The sequence below is a fragment of the Rhinoderma darwinii genome, chromosome 2, assembly GCF_050947455.1.
Source record: "Rhinoderma darwinii isolate aRhiDar2 chromosome 2, aRhiDar2.hap1, whole genome shotgun sequence".
NCBI lineage: Eukaryota > Metazoa > Chordata > Amphibia > Anura > Rhinodermatidae > Rhinoderma > Rhinoderma darwinii.
Window position 1 is genome coordinate 442,943,662 of NC_134688.1, and position 17,167 is coordinate 442,960,828.

Sequence of the window (17,167 nt, forward strand, 5' to 3'; positions counted from 1 at the left end):
CATGTAAATTCTACACCCCATGCACTGGCATTGTACTGTAACTTGTTGCGGATTTTCGGTGCAGAAGCCACATATAAAATCTGCAACAAATAATCCACATTTGTATATGGCCTTGTAGAAAAATTATTCTGTAGAGTATTGTATGAACAACACATATTTTACCTGTTTAATGTCAAGCAGGAGGGCTGCTAAAAGCAGGACCTAGCCGTAACTATTAAAATCCCACTGCCCCCTGCCACTGCCCATCCTTCTGCTTAGGAGAATTTTAATTGAAAGGCTCTGCTAGGATCTCCTTTTCCCCCTTACCTAAGTAAAACATCAACTTCAGTTGATTGCTTTTATTTTTTTTATGGTTCTCATTTTCTTGGTCTGACCAAAAGGGCCTCTGCCACCTAGAGTCCCCGCCACAGAGCCCTTGTCAACTATTCGGTCCCCTACAGAGCCCCTGCCATCTCATCTAAAACAACCCCTCAGACCCTCGTTTCCTCTACCCCTCTCCCTGTCGCCTTCTGTCTCCCATCGTCCCCCTCTGCTCACAGAGCCCCTGCTATTTTGTGCCACCCTTGCCCCTAAGCCGCCACACAGAGACCCTGCCACCTACTGTCTCCATACTGCCCCCACAGAGCTCCTGTCACCTACTGTCTCCCGAGTGCCCCCACACAGAGCCATTACAGCTCTGTCTTCCCCATCACTTCTTTAACATATAGAGCTTGGTCTACCCCAAATACAGTACACCTGATGTCACATTGTGCCCCCCTCATCTTCCTATCCTCACAGAACCACTACCCCTTTGTGTCTTCTCTTTCCCCTTCTTCCCACACAGAGCCCCCTCCGCCTTGCATCTCCTTCCCCGACACCCCCCCCCCCCCCCCCGGTCTGTCCACCTAATGAGCTGAGTGCTGTTGGACACGCATGCTCAGTTACTCTTCCCACAGCTAAGTCTCTATATAGTGATGCCCTGTTCACTGCAGAGCCACCAACAGACATAGCTTTATTTTCTGCTTGTTGAGGAAGGAGCTGAGCCTCTGCAGTAGCATGACAGTATAGCTGAGGAGACTCGTTCTTAGTAAAACTTTGCATTTTGACATCTGATATGAGCCCTGCACATGCCCACTCAGCCATATTTGTTTTAGTTAATTATATTTTCATTGGTTTCTAAGGGAGTACATATGGTACTGTGGATGTCACACAATATATATGTTCACTAGCCTGGATCCCATGTTACCTATCCTCAAGGAAAGTAAAAAGGTACTATATTGTCTGCCGGCAAAGGGGAAAAAATACTAATTCTGCTCAGTCTCTCTCCCAGATGGACAGATTAGCACCAAGTGGGACACAGGGAAGCAAAAAAAATATGAGAAGTGTATTTTTGTATGCTAGACACACTGCAAATTACTTTAAAACTATTAACATCAATTCAGGACTTTTAGTTTAATTTATGGGATAACCCCTCTAGCCAATAAAATTCTTTCATCTTCTAAACTGCACTAGAAAAATTAGACCTGTAATCCAGTTGGTTGTTAACACTGTGCTATTGGCAACTTCTCATCTTGTGTCTGCATTAGATTTGATATATCTAACAAAATAAAATACATTTAGAGGGAATACTTTGAGGACCAAACTTTGAATCAGTACGTGGAAAACGTTGTTTTAGCTCTGACATTAGCATTGCCGGCTAATGTTTGTCATGGTAAAGTTGTCGTTTAGCTCAAAGTGTTCTGCTGGGAAAGTTGTTCTTTAAATTAAACATTTAATAAGAATCCAGTCAGTCGCTGTTCTCCTGGGAACTTTCAGTAGTGGAAAGTTTAAAACAATTCTCCACTAAATGGACAATCGGAGTCATCAGTTACAGCGGCAATACAATTTTACTCAAATGTAAATAGTGCCCTGAGTCATTCCAATCCTGGAGAATTTCATTTTATAAAACCAAATGAGTTTGCAACACATTATCCTAAACATGATTGTTCTGGTCATATAATTTTCTGTCACAAAGGAAATGGAATATTGTGGGGTACATCTTTCTACTTTTGATTTCTCATTTGACTTTAATTAAGTTTGCCTGAGGCTCTCAAGCTTGCAGAGTTTACAAAAATGCAATTCAAATAGATATATACGTAATTTTTTCAGGTCAATTTACTGACAAAGGCGTTTAATGTCCATTTCTTTTACACATTGTTTTGCTGTTTAGATTATTTCAACTGCCAATACATCTAATATGAACAAACTCATAAGGCAAAAAAGTCTTCTGTGCCTAAGTCTAAGGCTGGATTCACACGAGCATGTTTGGTCCGTAAAGGACGGAACGTATTTCGAGCTGCAAGTCCCGGACCGAACACACTGCAGGGAGCCGGGCTCCTAGCATCATAGTTATGTACGACGCTAGGAGTCCCTGCCTCTCCGTGGAGCTACTGTCCCGTACTGAAAACATGATTACAGTACGAGACAGTTGTCCGGCAGCGAGGCTGGAACTCCTAGCATCGTACATAACTATGATGCTAGGAGCCCGGCTCCCGGCAGTGTGTTCGGTCCGGGACTTGCGGCTGGAAATATGTTCCGTCCTTTACGGACCGAACATGCTCGTGTGAATCCAGCCTAAGTATAAGTATACAATGTTTCAATTATCTGCCATTATTGAGTGACTTGTCCATGGAATTATTAGTCAACAGGTTGGTGACTGCACTCTGTATCAACCCCTGAGGAACAAAACCTCTAGAAAATGTATATATTGTACAATGTGATTAATTCTCTAAATAAGTGATTCCAACCATTTTTTTATTTATTATGAGCAACCCCATAAAAAAATCATTTATATTAAAAAATTATTTTACTTGAGAAATATTATATATGATAAATATTAATTGTACTATTGTGTATGATGATTATTATATCGTTTTTTGTGTACATGCAGATATGTTTGGGTATGACACTATGATTGGTTATTAACTTCTATTCATATATGATATCTATTGGATGGAACTGATTGTCAAATATGCCTTAGGATATGTTCACACGCTGGGTTTTCAGGCGCATTTTTAATCATAAACGCCTCGAAATATGCCTGATAGAACAGTAGCTAAACGTCTACAAACATCTGCTTATTGAAATCAATGGGAAAAACGGTGTTATGTTCAGACTGGGCGTTTTTTTACGCTGCTGTTTTAAAAAATGGTGCATAAAAAACCGCTGCAAAAAAAAGGAGCATGTCACTTCTTGAGCCGTTTTTTTAATCTGTTTTTCATTGTATCAATGGAAAAACAGGTCCAGAAACGGCTTAAAAAAAAACGCCTCAAATAACTGTATTCGGCCACAAAAACGGCTGAAAATCAGAGGCTGTTTTCCCCTGATAACAGCTCCATCACTTTTGGCCGTTTTTGATTCTGCGTGTGAACATACCCTTAGGCCATGTTGCTGCAGATTCGTTTAGAATTTGCAGCAATATTTGCATATATGACAGGTAATTCAGACGTTGTGGATATCACAGCGGACTTGCAGCAGATTTCAGCCTCTGCAATGCAAATCCTGAAATCCGCATGAACTAAGTTTCCTAAAAATGTATGGAAACAAATGTAGAAAACGACTGTCCACAGTGGAATTCAACAGCAATTCCGCCACGTCTAAATGTGCCCTTAGGTTTGTAAGGGTTATGTGATCGGGCCAGACGCATAGCTCACACACACATTTTTTTTATCCAGTTCGGAACCTTTAGATCCTTGCAAGCATGTGATAGACATCTGGAGAGAAAACTATGTCCCGATATTGCGGAGCCACGTCCACAATAAATCCACACCCATGTGACCAGCAGAGTAATGTCCACTGTTGTCGGCTGTTGTCCAAGTCCTACAGTGGCAGAGAGGCCCTTCTCCTGTGCAGCTGCATTCGCTGCACAGGCGGTATGTCTGCTTCTGCTCATATTGTATTATAATCCAAAAAGTTTTTCAATCAAGCTTGCAATTTTTAAATAAAGTACTGACAAAGTTGAAAATTTCTTCTGTGCCATTTGCATTGGTACCAGAAGAAAACAAATGTTCTCATTAATAAGTAATATCTATCAAGTGTAAAGGGTAAGGTATTTATCACATCACTAAATCAATGTGCTAAGCACTAAGACAATGGCATGAACCAAAAAACAACTATTTAACCTCTTGTATTCTGGAACAAAATATGTAAGTTTAACAATAAACATGACACTGCAGGGTGGATTTGCTCTGCAGTCGAATACAATCTTTTGCTCCTGGGTATCAGCCGCTATGAGTCTATGAAGGAGTTGACTTGTGCTTTGATTTTGGGTATTGACAGAAAGTCAAAAAGTTTGCCCCCCTTTTAACTGTTTTATTTAATCAAATATGATAATTACAAATTGAACATATTACTAATATACCAAATGATATTGGAAAAATGTAAGGGGATGTCAGAGGCAGAAAAATATGTTCTACACATGGTCCAGGGGAAGGTGAACACTTAGGGCACGTTCAGACGTGGAGAGTTTTTCCACTTCAAATGTTGGTGCAGATTTGGGGCAATTACGCAACGAATCTGCACCAACATTTGCATATTTGACAGGTAATTCAGACGTTGCAGAAAACCACAGATTTCAGTTTTTGCATTGCAAAGGCTGAAATACGCAGTGAAATTCCGCTTCTTCTCCGCAACAGACAGTGCATGCTGCGGAGGGAAAATTCCACACCGCAGCCTATGGTCCGCAGCGAAGTTTTCCACAACGTCTGAACCAACTTGCCTAAAAATGTATTGAAAAAAATTTAAAAAACGGCCGCTGGAGAATTCCACTGCGAACTGTCTTCTGCGGAATTCCACAGCAATTCCGCCACGTATGAACCTGCCCTAAGAGGCCCACAAGTACTACCATAATGGAATATTATGAGATGAAGCTCTATATACATAACAATTTCTCCTTAGTCAGCAGTAAATGTCTTTTAGATGTAGTACAGCCAGAAGTGCTGAGTCTGATCTACATATTTTGGTTTTTTTCTTCCCTTTGCTGATTTCTTCAAAAACTGTGCCAAGTGGGCGGGCTCTACCTGGTGAGAAGCCGGGGAGCGGTGTTGTGTGCTCTGACCAATCAGATGGCTCCCCCTGCTGCTCCCCCTCTCCTCACCACATTTTACTGTTTTACTGAAAGGGCACATTCAGACGTGGCGGAATTACAGTTGAATTCCACTGCGGACAGTCCACAGTGGAATTCTGCAGCAGACGTTTTTCATTGGTTTCTATACGTTTTTAGGTAACTTAGGTCAGACTTTGTGGAAAATAACTGTGCAGAATTTAGGCTGTGGTGCAGAATCTTCCCTCCGCAGCATGCACATTATGTTGCGGAGAAGCAACGGAATTTCACTGCAGATTTCAGCCATTGCAATGCAAAAACTGAAACCTGTGGCAAGTCCGCCGTGATATCTGCAACGTCTGAATTACCTGTGAAGTATGCAAATGTCGCTGCAAATTCACAACAAATATGCAGTAACGGTTGCTGCGGAAAAATTCTGCCACGTCTGAACATGCCCAAACACTGTGCAAGAAGAATCTGCAGGATTCTGCAGCTACAACCCCTCCCCCCCCCCCACGAGTATAACTATAGGTATACTTTAATAGTGATTTTCTTGTTTTGTTTATTTGAGTTGTAGCCTACCTTATAATGGCCCAGTAACAATACTACAGTGTTTGCTCAATCATAGTATACTGCTGCTTGACTAGTTTGTTGCATGACCATAACTTCCACAGCCCTCTTGGTTCTTTGACAATGTAAAAATCTGTCATCATGTGATACGCACAAATGAAAGCATGGTGCGGCCTTGTGATACATTAGAAAACAGCAGTGTGCTATAATTTAGTCTCAAGCATTGGAGATTTTTACTATATCTGCTCACAGCCTAGAAAATATAAACACAGAGAGGCAGGGACTTGTATGTAATCCAATGCCCTCAGTGCTCCTGAATGGACCTTAACCCTTTCGCGTACCACGACATAATAGCATGTCCTGTTGCGGGGGTGATATATGGAGCGGGATCACGCGCTGAGCTCTCTCTATCCGCAGCAGGTGTCAGCTCTGTATTACAGCTGACACCCGGGATTAATGGCCACGAAGAGCAAATGTCTTGCGGTCAATCGCGACCGTCTCATCTGAGGTGTTAAATAGAAGGGGCGACAGCTCATCGCGGGGTGCCGATGATTGTTATGGTAGCACAGGGGCCTAATGGAGGCCCCCAGATCTGCCTTCACTCTGCCGTAAAAAAATAAGAAAAATAAACAAAATTGGTATCGCTACGTCCTTAAAAATTCTAACTATTACAGCGGTGTAAAAAAATATAACAATTTTAAGCGCCAAAATCGCATTTTTTGGGTCATCTTAACGCTAACATTCTTTTATTAACTAGTGATCAAAAAGTTGTATGTACCAAAAAATTGTACCAATAAAAATGACAACTCATCCCGCAAAAAATAAGCCCACACGCTGCTCAATCGACGAAAAAAAAAAAAAAAGTTATGGCTCTCAGTTTGTGGTGAAACAAAACAAACATTTTTAAAAGTAGTAAAATATTTAAAAAAAACTATATAAATTTGGTGTCACCGTAATCATGTTAAGCTGCAGAATAAAGTTAAATTGTCATTTTTACCGCACGGTGAATGCCCTGAAAACTAAACCCCCCAAAAAAATGGAAGAATCAGTTTAGGTTTTTCCAATTTCAGCCCGCAAAGACTTTGGTTTCAGTTTCCCAGTACATTATATGGTACGTTAAATGGTGCCAATAGAAACTACCACTCCTCCCGCAAAAAACAAAGCCACAACACTCCATTGGTGGAAAAATAAAAAAGTTATGGCTCTTGGAAGGCGGGGAGTGAAAAACCAGAATGAAAAAGCAAAAAATGGCTCAGTCCTGAAAGGGTTAAGAAAGCGCTACATGCACTAGATGGCAAGTATGGGTACACCTTTTCACCTTTTCGATTTTTTAACAGTCAATTTGCAAGAATTTGGAGAGTAAAGCAGAATACAGACACCGTGGCTGAAAAGAAGAATATATAAATGTAGATGAGTAAAAGTCGATATAAAACTGGATTATTTCTTATGCTAAAGTATCTGGGGTGGACCGACCACTTGGGTCATTAGACATCACCTAAAGCCAAATCATTAGGTGGGCCCGCTGCCTCGCCTCTAGAAATGTCAGCGTATATCTTTCTCTTTCTTATACAGAGCTCCGAATCCACTGCTTTCGTAACAAAGTTTCATGATAAAATTCTGGCTGCCTCCGCTAAAGGGAAACTGCAAACCCATTTATACAGCTTACATTAAGTTCAATAACAGCTATATAAATCCAAATGCAAGGCGTTCGTTTTTTTGTCATTGAGTAGGTGGAGCTGGAGCTTTCGAGCTCTGCCTCACAAAAATTTTGCTTCTTCCCCCATATAAAAATATATGGTGCAGTTTCTGGGGAAAAAAAACCAAACCCTGCCAGGATTAAAAAAATATGAAAAATAAAGTCTACAATACATCCATTGTCAGATTTCCTCGCCAGTCCCCCACGCTCTAGTACAACGTACCGTAGTGACAATATGTTATGTAGTTGTGTTATCCAATGGCTGACGCTGTGTTGATGTTCACCCAGATAACATTTCATTGATTGGGATGCAACGTTGCAAGGGATCCATTGTGTTATACGGCTATGTAACATGGCGTGCGTCACTATGAGCGCACTGTCTCACATCGACCTAGTCATCTCACCACGACATGGAAGACCAGTGCTAAGGGAGAGATAGTGAGAATATCCCAGACATTTCTATTTTTTTAAGACAAAAATGTTAAAAACCCCTGTATCACGGGTGGTGAGAGGCCCATGACCCGTATTACCTAAGGGTCCAGACAATTTTATGTACAGTGCAGTCATTGCATGTATGTAAAGCTGAAGGTTTGCTGTAAAGGATTACTATTCACACAATTGCCTCATGTATTCCAGCAAGTTGAATCTATGCTTAAAAATGACATTCTGTTACTTGAAATTCTAATGAAAAAAAAAATTACAACTATCCAGACTTTAAAAAAAACCTTTATTTTTTCATAAAAATGGGATGCTCTAATAAAATTATCTGTGCCTTATAGAGAATATTCAAGTCTGTGGACCGGGAATGTCCCCTGGCCTGTACGTGTGATGTCAAATTAAATGGAAAGTTACGGGTGGAAAGTAAAGGGAACCTGTCTCTAGATTTTAGGGCATGTCCTTGTATTGCTGTTGTATAACGTCCCTAACACGCCACTCTCAAAACTTTCCTTTTCACCATTTTGTCTATAAAAGTTGCTGTTAATGTAAATTACCTGAGTCCATCGGCTTCCTGCACATGCTCAGTGCTCAGATGAAGCCGAGGCCGGTACACCTGCACTCAACTCATGACTCTGAGCCAAAGCCAGAAGCGGATCCAAAAGGTATAAAGAAAAGATTGACGCATTTCCTTTCTTTTGTATCCACTCCCGTGTTTGGCTACTATGACTAAAAAAGACTGAGCCAAAAACTGCACCAAACACTGCGTGTGTGATCTAGGCCTTAAGGAGAATTAGTGACCTTCCTCTACTTAATGCAGTTCACTTATAAAAAAAAAAAATGCATGGTCCGGGGTTGTGCCAATGTCAGAATTATTTATTTTTCCAAAAATAATTCACAAGATAAGCGAACCCTGCCGTTAGCGTTAATTAAGGATAACATTTTATTTTTTATAGGTTTATCCTTACAATAGAAAAGTCTGCAACAATTTCCTTATATCAAGTTTTTCTCGATACAATATATATATATGTCTGTCCTTATTGTAAAATGCTATTTTTTTTATGTTGAGACATTACTGATGCACACAGTGTCGTGTTCACATTGGCAATTGAATGCATATATTTTAGATTTCCATCAGAAATTGTTTTTTTCCTTTTACTCACAGAGCATCCCCTATTCTATAGAACGCTCTCCCTACCCCCTCAGAAAAAATGATGCTCGGCTTTGTACTGCTTTGCAATTCTATGAGAGCCAGGAGGCAGTAGGACCCGGTATCCTATCACAGGCACTGAGCGAGCTGCTGCATGGCTCTATTTGTATTCAATGGCTTGTGCTCTCTGCATTAATAGTAATACAGATAACGGGTCACAATTCTGCACCGAAGAAAGGATTTGAATTCCGCTGGACAGATACTGGGAAGAAACCTCTTTGCTGATCTCCTAACAAAGTCTTGAACTGGCGGCGCCGTCATTCTGTCCCTTAAGCCAAAAAAAAGGGTCTTGTTGTGTGCGAAAGTTGCATGCGTTTCCATGTGAATAATGGAACTGACAGACTTGTGAAGGCAAAATCATCTCACAAGGTAAGTTCCCGGCCAGACAAGTGTTTGATTTATGTGTACGCACCTGAGGTTATGGAATTGACAACCTTTCATTTTAACAACTTTGATAGCCTTAGGGGAAGAAGTCCACTTTATTATTGGAATCATTTTTTTCTTTGTCGCCTACACGTGTAAGATTATTGAATTGTCTTTGATAGAAATCAAGTTTGATGGCAAGAAAAAATACAGGATTTCGTATCTGGATGTTGGAGCTTTTGCCTCAGTGATGTCGAGTACTTTAAGTTTTGCCATGCATGTGCTGTGCCTTTATATGTAGGACTTGGGCATTATACCTGTAAGTTAAGACAATGTAATAGGTTTACCTGCAGTCCTATGTAAAACCACAGGTAACACTTTGGGATAACATGGCGGGGTGTTCCGCACGACTAACTCAGCTACATCTCACAATGTTATTTTGAATATTATATCTAACATGTATAAAGGAAGAACTTTGCATTGAGCACACAGTATCCGTGTTTAGAAGATCAGCCCAAATACAACAGAGTTTATCAGATGTAGCAGACTTGAGTTGGTCACTTGGCACAACTCATTGTGATATCATTCTGTGTTTCTGTGGTTTTCCATTGGACTGCAGGTAAATCTACTGCATTATCTCAAACCACTGAGATATTAATGTAATGAAACAATGCAGCCTCAAACAGATAAATAGCAAAGTCAGCTCTGCTACATCTATATGACAAGACTGCTCCCAGATAAACGTGCCTTGATCATGGCATTGATCTGGTTTAGAGAAGTTACCTCTATTTTTGGTAATGGGTCTTCTTAGCAGTAAATGCTCTTATAATTGATATACTCCATCAGTTTATTAAGAATATCTATAGAGAACTCCTAATATAAAGGGGACCACATGACACTGAAATATCCAGTCTCATAGTCCACTTGCTTTTCATAACTGTCAATACAGATGTAGCAGAGTTGAATTTGACATTTATGGATCTGCATTGTTTGTACATCAAAGCGTCTGAGTTAAGATAATGCGGTCGGTTTATCTGCAGTCCTATGTAAGGTTTTACATTGTCATACCATGGTGGGTTGTTCCACAAGACTAACTCAGCTACATATGACAATGTTATCTCCGCTACACCTGGACTTCTAGGGTATTCAATACAATTTAACTAGGAGTGTTCATTAAACATTACAATAGCTGAGCCGTAGTGGTTCGCAGTCACTAATATACATGTCTTTTAGGACGAGGGCTGCTTTGCATTTATATTGTGAGGCTGGCTGCATTGTTAAAATTATATTGCAAAAAAAAGAAGAATGAAAGACTGAACATTAAGAGGAGATTGTGTGTGCAGTGCCCAGAATACCAACTGTACAATTATCTGCAGTGCTCCCTGGCAGAATATAAGGCGGACAGGAGACTGCACCTCCTCAACTGTTCTTCATGTCTACTGAAGGAGTCAATAGGAACTCTGCAAGACTTTCATGGTGAATGGCTGGATCATGAGACCTCTGCAGCTCTCTGCAGGGATGTGGACAAGTATAAAGGGTAATAGAGGCACTCTAGGAATCATTGGTACCTGTAGCTAGGAGATTTTAACCTCTGTAATAATCAGCTGGGACTGTTGGCTTAGAGACCCCTCCTGCTGAGTCGGGATAATGAAGTCGTCCAGTAGGATATGGTCAGCACCAATTTTTGCAGAACTAAACCCCAATATTTTTTTTTAAAGCCTCAAGCAGCATGATTAATGGAAAGAGCTTACCTTTAGCTTGGGACCCTATACATATCATTAAAAAGAAATACAGATGTAGCAGAGCAGAGTTTGTCACTTGAAACACAGCTTATTGTTTTATACAGTATATCAAGATGTATTATCTGTGCTTTTTGCATAGAACTGCAGGAAAATCTTTCTTAGCTCATAGAGTTATCGTCACAAATATGATACAGACATAAAGAGTTAAATGACAAACTCAGCTTTGCTACATCTATGCAATATTGGTGTCCAAAATGAACTGTTGAATGTATTAACTTTAAAAAAAATAGATTTATATTGAATTTCTGCATAGTTTGGTCTCCTGTGGTTGGTACTGGTTGTAGTGTGGCAGCAATAAGGTGTCCTTATCAATTGAGTGTACAGACAAGGGGCAGGAGGAAAGACAATCTACTTCATTTCAGTTTGTAAATCATCCTGATGTTTCCAGCTGGATGAGCAGAGGTACAATGCAGCAGAGGAGAGCAAGTGCTGAATAGTGCTGAGTATACAGCACTCAGCTACATGGAAACCTGACAGGGAAAAGGCTGTGACAATCTGTCCTTTACTCTGCCTGTGAACCTGAACTGTTTGCCTGCAGTCAGCCCTGTGATCTCATCTGTCCCCTTGCACAGGAAATATTGAGGCTATGAAATTCAAGTGAACAGTTCCATAGTTTTTCTTGCCTTTGCTTACCATTGCTATGAATGACTCCTTAGAATAACCTTGTCTGCATCTCAAGACCTCAGCTCGGGCCACATGCTTCAGAAAACAATAGATACAAAGTGCATGGTGAATGCAGCACAATTCTTGGCTGACTTTAGTTACAATACAGATTGTATCATTAGTCTCGTTCTGTCTACATCAGTAGAATCCCATATATACTTATGATCCTAGTCCAGATGTAGCCAGGTTTATTTTGACTCTGATAACTTTCTGCATCGTGATATCACACAACAAAAGCCATTAAAAAGCCATTGAAAAAGTCAAGTTAACGTTTCTTGACACTCTGTATTTAATGCATTAATAGTCAACGTAAAGATGGCTACATCTGTATTTTGATAATGTATTTAAGGGACTTTTGAAGGAGTTTCCACAATTAATTATAATTTTAGTGGTTAGAGTCTGTGTGATGATGGAGCTCTGCAGGGGCCGGACATCAGGCCACACCCATTAGGATCTGTTCGAAACCTTTCTGAAGTTTCTAACCCGCAGCAAAGGATTTAAGGTGGCACCACTGTCTTCGGTGTCCCAACCAATGTTATCTTCTTCTTAGATGTCTCTATGGCATGTCATTAGACAACAAAACTTTGAGATTCTTTTAATATTATACCTTACATATGTTGTCTTAGCCATGGTCTTTCTTCAAATGTTCTAATTTATATAAAGCTTTTTTTCCTTATACCTGTGACTATATGCAAACATATTCACAATATATGATGGAGAATCTTAGTGTGTTCTTAGAGAATGTTTAAGCATTACTAGCCCTACAGTCTCAAAATGTTAGGCTTGTGGTTTTGATGACACTCAAATTCTCTGTATGGCACTTGTAAGGTGTCTTTCAATGGGATTAGAGCATTTTCTCATTCATGATGCCCCCATAACATCAAGCGGGAAAACTGTAAACCAATCTCAGGATAGAATGATAAGTTTGCTGATCTTATGGGAGCTAGCTATTATGATGTTAGGACGACAATACCTAGTGGAACATTATAGAGGAAGACATCGACACGGTTTTAAATCCATATTTCTGCTCTTGGATTTCTCTATCTCCAATAATCTATAATTGGATTCCAAGTTCATTTGATTTAATATGGGGGGGATGTGTGTGTTTGGGAAAAGTTCCCATGATAGAGACATTTTGTGTTCACTCCAAATATTTTATCCTATGGAACTTGCTTGCATTAAAGAATACTCTAATAAAATGTCTGTGATCGGAGACAATTTTCCAGGTATTCTAAAGATAAATAGACTTGTAGATAAGGGCACTTTGCATGTGCCTTTGATACATTCTGTATCGCCTTTATTTATAGCCTGCCGAATATCCATCACTCCAAATAGGAATCAATAAACCCCATGCAGAAAGTGCTGAGAGCATTGAGGCACCATCTGAGTGAGCACCGGACAGACTATGGATGGAAGGCAAACAGTACGCACCATCCATATCCATCCACTCTACATTCTGTATGCTTGTGTGTAATATCAGCACTTTCTTCAAAGGATACATCATCCTTACATGCAGTTCAGTGTCCACCAAACCATGAACATGGAGGAGCCACAATGCTTGTATATATGTATATATATATATATATATATATATATATATATATATATATATATATATACATATACATACATAATGGCACCAATTGGATAGGCTTACTTCAAACCCTTGATGTAACTTCTAATAGAGGCATAACCTAAAGCTCTTAGGCCCCAATGCAATATCTGTAACATGGCCCCATTTATCATGCACCATTTATAATACTAGTGTCTAAGGCTCTGCCTGTGGAAGCTCAGTTAGGAGCCTCCGCTGGCAGTTCTATCACATTTGATGGCAAGAATGGTGCACCATGCAGTGTTATTTTTGCTGTGAAAATGATGGACACCATGACGATACCCCGGCGGATCCCATTGTAAGTCAATGGGGTTTGTCGGGTGCCATTGGTATCTGCTGTATGATGGAGCTGTCACTGCGTCTTGTCTTCCGTTATGAACTGAAGCCAAGACGCAGATGTGAACATAGCTTTATGTGACTGATGGGCCTTTGTGACTGTGACCTCTGCATTGCCTATAACTAGGCTCCTAAATTCCAATTCCTAATTTCCTTTTAATTATAAACATTAGAATTTCATCCACATTTTACTCAATGCATTTTTTTACACATCAATGAATTCCACAAGAATCTTTATGAGCCAGTTAGAACGGACATTGCACTGACAGTAAGTAAATGTGGTGTCGGTGTTATGACTGTGTAATATAAACCATTACATATATGAGATTTCAGTTTCATTGCCAACAAACCATTGTCCATCCAAATGTTCACATTAAACTTTCTTCCATTCTTTAATAATCCCCAAATAAAAAATGTTAATTAACTTGATATAAAAAAAATGTATCAGCAAAATATCCAATTATTATATCATGGAACTATGAAAGGTTTCCACACTGTGGTGAGATGGGATTAAATGAGATTTGCCACACAAACATGCTGTGCTCGCTGTTAAAAAGGCCATTAATTTGGCCCATGGTGCTGAATCCCCTACCGAAAATTATACATAAACCATAGGGTGTCCATAAAATCCTTCATACTGTTAACATATCTAGCATCCTGCCTTCTGTCATTAGTACCTCTAACTAGATCATGTTTTTAGGGCTGTTTTGTTTGGGGTTTTTTTTTGTATGTTTTGGGATTCTTTCTAATCCATGTATTTTGTGAATCAAGATAATACTTAGCCGCTCAGTGGAGCTTCATTTAATATGGGAAAATGCTTATCTTTATTCACTACTACCAAGTTACAGCATGTGGCTGTGTCTTTATGTGGTATCCAACAATAGAAAAGTGCTGAAAGAAAGAAAGAGAAAAAAAGAAAGAAAGAAAGAAAGATAGATAAAGAAAAAAAGAAATAGAGAAAGAAAGAAAGAAATAAAGAGAAAGAAGGAAAGGGAAAAAAAGAAAGAAAGAAAGAAAGAAAGAAAGAAAGAAAGAAAGAAAGAAAGAAAGAAAGAAAGAAAGAAAGAAAGAAAGAAAGAAAGAAAGAAAGAAAAAGAAAAAAATTAAATAGAGAAAGAAAGAAAGAAAGAAAGAAAGAAAGAATGAAAGAAAGAAAGAAAGAAAGAATGAAAGAATATAATCAGCAATAAAGTCCTCAATTGTGGGTGCCTGTCATTTGGATACGACACAATCTCCAAAAAGTTTAAGAGATGGGTCTCAGTCCTAGTTCTTCAATCCCCTTTGTTACTGAGTGGTGAAGTGCGAATTTGTGAAGGACTCAACTGCATTGGCCCAAAGGTCATAGGAAGGGCATAGAAACAGCCGGAACCATAATAGGGACCCATTTTGATATTTTCTATAGGACTCTTACTCTTCTATGTACACCACTGACTGTTTACTTTACCACTATGCAGCTCCACAGTATATAACTATCCTATATGTACAAAGTCCTCAAGTTGGGTAATTGACTAAGGAAAGATGGTTACTTAAAGGGATTGTCCGGTTTCCACAAATTGATGTTATTTTTGGTAAAATTAAAAGTTATACAATTTTCCAATATACTTTCTGAATTAATTCTTTTCAGTTTTCAAGATCTCTCCTTGTTGTTGCACAGTAGGTACATTTATTATTTACTTCCAGTTAATACAATTCTGTCCATGGTCATGTAATGGACACACAGGTGCACGGATCATACCAGTGGCATAACTACTGCCGTAGCGGCTGCTACGGGTCCCGCGGCTTGAGGGGGCCCGTGCTGCCAGCCGACATGCCCCCCATATGCTCAATGGCGCCGCTAGCAGCAGTTATGGGGGGCCTGCGCCGCCGAGCCTCCAATAAGTATGTGCCGGGCGACACATGCCCTCTCATGCCCGTCGGTGTCGCTAGCACCGGAGGGGGCCCCACCGGTGCTAGCAACAGCCAAATACATGCATTAGCGCTGAATGCCCGACCATTCAGTGCCTTACAATGGCACTGATTGGCGGGGCAAAATGACTTGTCCCTCCAATCAAGGCCTTCCAACAACGCTAGCTGCGCGATGTGGTCATCGCGCCGCTTCCGTGCTTGAAAGGAGCTGATTGACGGGGAAAGTCATTCTGCCCCGCCAATCAGGGTCATTGAACAACGAGTCGTTAAGCTCCAGCAGACCTGCTCAGAAGTGAGCAGATCTGCATTGCCATCGGACGGCGCGGGAACGGGAGCATGTGAGTACGTAACGTTTTTTTCTAATAAATCTGTGAGTGTCATTATCCATAGTGGGGGCTCTATCTACAGGGGGGGTTGACTCTATGTGGGCCACTATATAGGGGGGTCTATATGTGGGGCACTATCTACAGGGGCGTCTATATGTGGGGATGTGGGGCACTATCTACAGGGGGGTCTATATTTGTGGATGTGGGCCACTTTATACAGGGGGTCTATATGTGGGGATGTGGGCCACTATATACAGGGGGGTCTATGTGTTGGCTGCTATATACAGGAGGGTCTATATGTGGGGATTTGGGCCACTATCTACAGGGGGGTCTATATGTGAGAATGTGGACCACTATCTACAGGGGGGGTCTATATGTGGGGATGTGGGCCACTATATACAGGGGGGTCTATATGTGGGGATGTGGGCCACTATATACAGGGGAGTCTATATGTGGGGATGTAGGCCACTATCTACCAGGGGGTCTATATGTGGGGCACTATATACAGGGGGAGCTATATGTGGGACACTGTACAGGGCTGGGTTATATGTAGAGCACTATCTATAGGGGAGCTATTTTTAGGGCACTTTCTATAGGGGTGGGCTATATGTGGGACACTATATACAGGGGTGAGTTACCTGTGTGGCACTAGCTACAGGGTGATTATATGTAGGGCATTGTCTACAGGGGTGGGCTATACGTGGGACACTATATACAGGGGGAACTAAATGTGAGACACTATCTACAGAGGTGGGCTATATGTGGAGCACTATCTATAGGGGAAGCTATATGTAGGGCAGCATGGTGGCTCAGTGGTTAGCACTATTGCCTTGCAGCTCTGGAGTCCATATGTGGGCACTATCTACAGAGGGTTGTATGTGGGACACTATCTATAGGGACTTCTATGCAGGGCACTATCTACAGAGGCTCTATTGGGGTCACTATCTACAGGGGGCTATGGGGACACTATCTACAGGGGGCACAGTGTGTGTGTGTGTGTGTGTGTGTGTGTGTGTGTGTGTTTGTGTGTGTGTGTGTGTGTGTGTGTGTGTGTGTGTGTGTGTGTGTGTGTGAGACAATGTATGGTACTATTATAATCAGGGACACAGTGTATGGCGCTTTATTATATTTAGAGGTGTTGAGAATTTTAACTTAGTTTTATAAGTGCAGAAATGTTTTAAAAGTGAGAA

The 17,167-nt window shown here is 40.6% G+C and overlaps 1 protein-coding gene across 2 annotated transcripts in view; it reads left to right on the plus strand.

Annotated features, from left to right (window-relative positions):
* The first annotated feature begins 9,053 nt into the window (after positions 1-9,053).
* ROBO1 (roundabout guidance receptor 1) overlaps positions 9,054-17,167 on the plus strand; it is an 890,328-nt gene continuing 882,214 nt past the window's right edge. For both annotated transcript variants that reach the window (XM_075854473.1, XM_075854474.1), the window contains exon 1: positions 9,054-9,339. The gene's annotated coding sequence lies outside the window, so the exon portion shown is untranslated. The remainder of the gene's footprint in view (positions 9,340-17,167) is intronic.